Source organism: Atractosteus spatula, chromosome 25, assembly GCF_055471065.1.
Source record: "Atractosteus spatula isolate fAtrSpa1 chromosome 25, fAtrSpa1.hap1, whole genome shotgun sequence".
In the NCBI taxonomy this organism is placed as follows: domain Eukaryota; kingdom Metazoa; phylum Chordata; class Actinopteri; order Semionotiformes; family Lepisosteidae; genus Atractosteus; species Atractosteus spatula.
In genome coordinates, this window is record NC_142730.1 from 1,637,744 (window position 1) to 1,645,288 (window position 7,545).

The window sequence follows — 7,545 nt, forward strand, 5'->3', positions numbered from 1 at the left end:
ACCATGTGTGTATTGTGACTGTGTGTTTGTATATTGTGAGTGTGTACCTGTGTGTGAGTGTGTGTATTGTGAAAGAGTGAGTGTGTATATGTTGTGAATGTGTCTTGTGAAAGTGAGTGTATATAGAATGTGTGTTTTGTTGAAAGGGTGAGTGTGTGAGTGTATGTGTGTGTTTATATGAGTGTTCAGTGCCCATGCTGGGACAATACGTCACCTAACCCTGCGCCACCTGTGTGTGTTCAGTCTGTGTGTATGAGAGTGGTCAGGTCCAGGAGAAGTAATGACCGGTGATTAGCACTCTAACAGTGTCTGAAACTCCCAGTGGCTTCAGCGCTCAAACGGATATTTACTTGAAGAAGGATCCAATTAAACAGTTTGTTTTTTCAGTTAAGATTCCAGTTAACTAATTAAGCGCTCAGTTTTGGTGAACCGATGAGGAGCAGAAGACTCTGGGACTCCAAAAGAAATAGTGTTGGAAGACACAGACGCCCCCTGAAACCCAGCAGGACCAGAACCGGAGGTCCAGATCATGTACCAGGACCGTGTGTACAACAAAGATAGAGAGTAGAAAATGGAATGTGACAACTTTAACCCACACGTGCCATTAATGACAACTCTCTCAGTAATGTACTAGAGTGTCCAGTCAGTGTGTCTGTATGAACCCCTCTCTCTCTCAGTGCAGTGTTAATGTACTGGAGTGTCCAGTCAGTGTGTCTGTATTAACCCCCTCTCTCTCTCAGTGCAGTGTTCATGTACTGGAGTGTCCAGTCAGTGTGTCTGTATTAACCCCTCTCTCTCTCAGTGCAGTGTTAATGTACTGGAGTGTCCAGTCAGTGTGTCTGTATTAACCCCTCTCTCTCTCAGTGCAGTGTTAATGTACTGGAGTGTCCAGTCAGTGTGTCTGTATTAACCCCTCTCTCTCAGTGCAGTGTTAATGTCCTGGAGTGTCCAGTCAGTGTGTCTGTATTAACCCCTCTCTCTCTCAGTGCAGTGTTAATGTACTGGAGTGTCCAGTCAGTGTGTCTGTATTAACCCCTCTCTCCTCTCAGTGCAGTGTTAATGTACTGGAGTGTCCAGTCAGTGTGTCTGTATTAACCCCTCTCTCTCTCAGTGCAGTGTTAATGTACTGGAGTGTCCAGTCAGTGTGTCTGTATTAACCCCTCTCTCTCTCAGTGCAGTGTTCATGTACTGGAGTGTCCAGTCAGTGTGTCTGTATTAACCCCTCTCTCTCTCAGTGCAGTGTTAATGTACTGGAGTGTCCAGTCAGTGGTCTGTATTAACCCCTCTCTCTCAGTGCAGTGTTAATGTACTGGAGTGTCCAGTCAGTGTGTCTGTATTAACCCCTCTCTCTCAGTGCAGTGTTAATGTACTGGAGTGTCCAGTCAGTGTGTCTGTATTAACCCCTCTCTCTCAGTGCAGTGTTAATGTACTGGAGTGTCCAGTCAGTGTGTCTGTATTAACCCCTCTCTCTCTCAGTGCAGTGTTAATGTACTAGAGTGTCCAGTCAGTGTGTCTGTATTAACCCCTCTCTCTCTCAGTGCAGTGTTAATGTACTGGAGTGTCCAGTCAGTGTGTCTGTATTAACCCCTCTCTCTCTCAGTGCAGTGTTAATGTACTGGAGTGTCCAGTCACTCAGTGAGTCTGTATTAACCCCTCTCTCTCTCAGTGCAGTGTTAATGTACTGGAGTGTCCAGTCAGTGTCTGTATTAACCCCTCTCTCTCTCAGGGCAGTGTTAATGTACTGGAGTGTCCAGTCAGTGTGTCTGTATTAACCCCTCTCTCTCTCAGTGCAGTGTTAATGTACTGGAGTGTCCAGTCAGTGTGTCTGTATTAACCCCTCTCTCTCTCAGTGCAGTGTTAATGTACTGGAGTGTCCAGTCAGTGTGTCTGTATTAACCCCTCTCTCTCTCAGTGCAGTGTTAATGTACTTTAGTGGAGGAGGGAGAGGAGCAGAGGGGTGAGAGAGGGAGTATGGGTTAGTCAGGTGATGGATATACTGCCTAACTGGGCTGGGCTTATATTTAGAGTAACTTTGACTTTTAGGGCAAGAGCTACAGTCTGGATTAGGTTTTGAGGTGCATCTAGGGTCAGTATTAGGGATACTGTACATGTGGAGGTTGTACATCTGTTTCTGTGTTCGGTTGGCTCTGAGAGCAGCTGTTGTATCAGCAGCGGGTGTAATAATAATAATACCATAGTAATCTACATATTTCACTTCTCTGCTCTGTGCTCTTCAGAGCAGTAATTACTTTCTCCTTCAATTAAAGAGCCAAAAGAGGGATCTGCTGTCGCAGGCGGTGTGATTGATCTGTGTTTACTTCCTGTTCCACACTCTGCAGACGAAACCAGCTCCCGAACAAACACATCAATTCATCAGACGAGCCTTTTATGCAAATTCCTAATAAAACATTTTTACTCTAAATGATCTCGAACTAATTAAGCGAGTGTTAATTAAGACTCCGGCGTGAGCAGCGAGAACGAGGGAGGCGGGACCGCAGGATGCTGGGAGAAAAACGAGGAATTGTTATGGAAGCGTTCAGGTTAATCAAGCGCCGATATTATTGATAACATCCTCTGAACATTGATCGATTGAGCAGCTATTAGCGTGCTAAATAAACAGGCGCTGGGGGAGTGTCTGTGGGAGTGGGTGTGAGTGTGCGACGCTGTGTGTGTGCGTTACTGTCAAGGTGGGGAAGAGATTCCCGATCCGTCGGGACCGGACTGGCTCTGCAGCCCGGGCCGGGAAGTCTCAGACCTGCAGGAGCCCAGGCTGGTCAATAGCAAGACACTGACAGTCACGGGACGTCCCGCACAGACACTAACACACCTCTGTGTGTATCACAGGAGTACAACTGCGTGTCACTATGTGTGTCACTGAAACACAAGTCAGGGTGTGTGCACTGAGCTTACAATATCACTGTGTCACACACCCACACACACACACACTCATTCCGACAAACCCTAATTCAAATACACTGGGACACTCATTCTGTCACTGGAGCTCACAGACACACTCACAATCAGACACACACACTCATACTGTCACTGGAGCTCACAGACACACTCACAATCAGACACACACTCATACTGTCACTGGAGCTCACAGACACACTCACAATCAGACACACACACTCATACTGTCACTGGAGCTCACAGACACACTCACAATCAGACACACACACTCATACTGTCACTGGAGCTCACAGACACACTCACAATCAGACACACACACTCATACTGTCACTGGAGCTCACAGACACACACACACTCACAATCAGACACACACACTCATACTGTCACTGGAGCTCAAAGACACACTCACAATCAGACACACACACTCATACTGTCACTGGAGCTCACAGACACACTCACAATCAGACACACACACTCATACTGTCACTGGAGCTCACAGACACACTCACAATCAGACACACACACTCATACTGTCACTGGAGCTCACAGACAGACACACTCACAATCAGACACACACACTCATACTGTCACTGGAGCTCACAGACAGACACACACACACAATCAGACACACACAGACACCAGGAGGAGGTGAGAAGCTCGGGTCGCTCCCCGGAGTGTCTGCCTTGAGTACCGAAGCTCTTTCCCCGGACACCGGGCGCAGGGGGAGCTGTTGAGCACGGCGTCAGTCGGGGCCCCAGCGGTCCCTAGAGGTGAACGCGCGCAGCAGCCTCTGCGAGCGCCGCACTATCCGCGTGCTGAGCGCGCCTGTTCTCGCGGGCTCGCGCGTGGCGCCGTCACGGCGTGCGTGTCCGTGGCCCCCGGTCCGCCGGGCGGGCGGTCGTCTGTGTCTCCGGACCAGCGCCCGGGCTCGTGAGGGCATCTGTCCCCCTTTCGGCGCCTGCGTGCGTGGGCTCGCGTGTCCGTGTCCGTGCCTGCGGCTCCGCGCGTGTTTGTGTGTGTCAGTGTCTGTGTGTGTGTTCGCTGGTTTGCTTTGCTAAATTATCCGGCGTTTTGTCATTCAAGGGGCGATAGCAGCAATTCACCCAGAAAGTACCTTCTGCGCCCATAAATAATATTCAAGTCAGTCTATTGTTAAGTGAAAAGTTGACTGCTGTTTGATTTTTTGCGGCGACCTCGGGTGAAAGCTCATACATCACGCGATGACAGCTATAGAAAGGCTCTAAATTAGCAACTAAATCGAATATTGATCAGCTCTGTGCGGGCCGCGCGTGGTGGCGCTTGTCGGGTTTCGAGAGAGCGACTCGCGAGGCGGCCTGTTCCCTCGCGCGCTCGCCGCCCTCCTCTGTCTTCCTCCGAAGAGCCTCCGCCGCCCCTGTCTTCCTCTCCTCCGCTCTTCTGCAGAAACCCTCCCCTCCCTCCCTCCCCCGATGTCATTGTAAGCCTCCGCTCGCTCGCCCTCAGTCCCAGCAGCTCATTGTGTGTCTGTCACTCTCGATTTCTCTGCCTCTAACCCCTGGGTCTCTCCCTTCCCCTCTCCTGTTTTAGACATTAGGACGCTCAGATATGCAAATTCTGCACAGAGACAGGGCTGCGCCTCACGGTCACCCCGTCTCTTCTGTCTGGTTCGGGGTTCGACGCTGCAGGGGTTCGTCCAAGATCTCTGATTAACTCAGGTGTGTGCAGTTCATTTACCTGGACGTGTAGATACCTCATTAAGGGGCTGATTGGAGCAGAGGTCTGGGACCTTTGACTTGCGAGGCTCAGTGCTGGAAGCTGCTTGCAATGAGGTGTCAGTGAATGTGGAACACAGGCTCCCGGTTACTGACCTTTAACCCCTGACTGAAGAGCCCCAGAGCCCCTGAAGGACTGGGGGTCTCAGGGACTGAGCTGAGCCAGGTACTGTCCTCACGAGCCCGGACTCACAGTGACCTTTAACCCCGACTGGGGCTGTGCAGGGTGTTTTGTATTGATCATCTCTTCCCAGTCGTAGTACTGGTGAGTTCATTCATGCTCATTCACGTCTAACCTATCTGAGCTCCCACTGGCTGGCTGTGGGGCTCCGGAGAGCGGGGACGCAGAGGATCCCGGGCCGGGCAGACTGTGGTTCCGGAGAGGGCGGGAGCAGGAGGAGCCGGCAGGGGGAGGCGTGTCTGCCCCCCCCGGGGGAGACAGAAGATGGAGGAGCGGTGGACTGTTGTACTGTTACTAATGGGGCTGTGAGCACTAACAGTTCCTCCATCAGTCTCACTGCGTGGTGTTTATACACACACACACACACACACTGACACACACACACACTGACACACACTCACAAACACACACTCACTGACAGACACACACACATAGACACAATCACACAGACACACACACTCACTGACACTCACACACACAGACAAACACACACATAGACACAATCACACACAGACTCACAAACACACACACACGCCCCCCTTCAGCCTTGGTATTCTGTTTCTCCCTGCCTGCCCTCTTTTGTCTGTACCCCACATCCCTCCTGCCCTCTGTACCCCCAGATATACAGACACAGAGACAGGCAGAGACAGATATATCTCTGCAGCCCACTGGAGCCCAGCAGTGTGAGCCTGGTCAGTACCTGGAGGGGAGACTCCTGGGAAAGCTGAGGTTGCTGCTGGAAGAGGTGTTAGTGGGGCCAGCAGGGGGCGCTCACCCTGCGGTCTGTGTGGGTCCTGATGCCCCACTATAGTGACGGGGACACTAGACTGTAAACAGGCGCCGTCCTTCAGATGAGATGTAAAACTGAGGTCCTGCCTCTCCTTGGTCATTAACAATCCCAGGGTGTTTGTCTAAAAGAGTAGGGGTGTTACCCCAGTGTCCTGGCCACATTCCCCCCTGGCCTTCACCAGTCATGGCCTCCCATTAATCTGAACTGGCTCCATCACTCTGCTCTCTTCCCCACTGAGAGCTGGTGTGTGGGGAGCGGACTGGCGCGTCATCCAGGTGGGGGTACACACTGGAATTATTACTTTTATCTAAAGACAGATATGTAGACATATGAAGTGAAGGATGTATATAGAAACAGATGCACAGATTTAAACAGATACAGAGATTAAATTGAACTTCGGCGCAGAAAATAATTGCACAACAGGAGGCTTTTATGCTGGACACACGGTTTAATGATTCAGACAGTCCTGTTTCAGGACGTTTCGGATAAAGTCTTCCTTCGGTCGCTGAGGAACAAACACGCTCCCCCGCGCGTGCGCGCGCGCGCGCAAACTTCCGCCACTCCGAGCAGCTCGCGAACAGTTTGACACGGTAACGAGTGTCTCGAGATCCGCGAGGGGAACGCTCGCGCCGCCTGCTTCGCGGGGCCCCGAGGACATTCCGGCGCCATCTGTTTCCGGTTGACGCCTGCTCACGCGGGCAGGATGCGGGAATGTTGCAACTTTTTTTTTCTCTTGTGCAGCGCGAGCCAAGAGTTTGTTGCTGTCGTAGTGTTTTTCTTTGAATGTGTTTGTTTCAACAGACGGTAAGAATGCGATCTTTCTAACAGCACTCAGGCGCACGCCCGCTCCCGCTGCGCCGCGCGATGCAGGTCTCTCCTCTCCGCGCCGCGCCGCGAGAGAGGCGGGGGGTCGCGTGTTCCTGGGGAAGGTAACCCCGCGTGCTCGGTGCTGGCCAGATGCACAGTGACCCCGGCTCGCCAGGCACGTCTGCAGCACGCGCGGTGAATCAAGCAATTAGAGATTAAGCAATTATCCTCCTCACCCACCGCGGCCCTGGGGCTCTGGACACTGGACACTGGACACAGCTGTGTGAGAGAGTGTGTAAGACTGTAAGAGTGTGTGAGTGTGTCTGGGAATGAGACACAGAGCCGGGCTGCGTTCCTCCAGGAGAGGGGAGACACAGAGCCGGGCTGGGTTCCTCCAGGAGAGGAGACGCAGGGCCGGGCTGCGTTCCTCCAGGAGAGGGGAGACGCAGAGACGGGCTGCGTTCCTCCAGGAGAGAGGAGACACAGAGACGGGCTGCGTTCCTCCAGGAGAGAGGAGACACAGAGCCGGGCTGCGGTCCTCCAGTAGAGGGGAGACGCAGGGCCGGGCTGCGTTCCTCCAGGAGAGGGGAGACGCGGGGCCGGGCTGCGGTCCTCCAGGAGAGGGGAGACGCAGGGCCGGGCTGCGTTCCTCCAGGAGAGGGGAGACGCAGGGCCGGGCTGCGTTCCTCCTGCGTTCCTCCAGGAGAGGGGAGACGCGGGGCCGGGCTGCGTTCCTCCAGGAGAGGGGAGACACAGGGCCGGGCTGCGCTCCTCCTGCGTTCCTCCAGGAGAGGGGAGACGCGGGGCCGGGCTGCGGTCCTCCTGCGTTCCTCCAGGAGAGGGGAGACGCGGGGCCGGGCTGCGTTCCTCCTGCGTTCCTCCAGGAGAGGGGAGACGCGGGGCCGGGCTGCGTTCCTCCAGGAGAGGGGAGACGCGGGGCCGGGCTGCGTTCCTCCTGCGTTCCTCCAGGAGAGGGGAGACGCGGGGCCGGGCTGCGTTCCTCCAGGAGAGGGGAGACGCAGGGCCGGGCTGCGTTCCTCCAGGAGAGGGGAGACGCAGGGCCGGGCTGCGTTCCTCCAGGAGAGGGGAGACGCAGGGCCGGG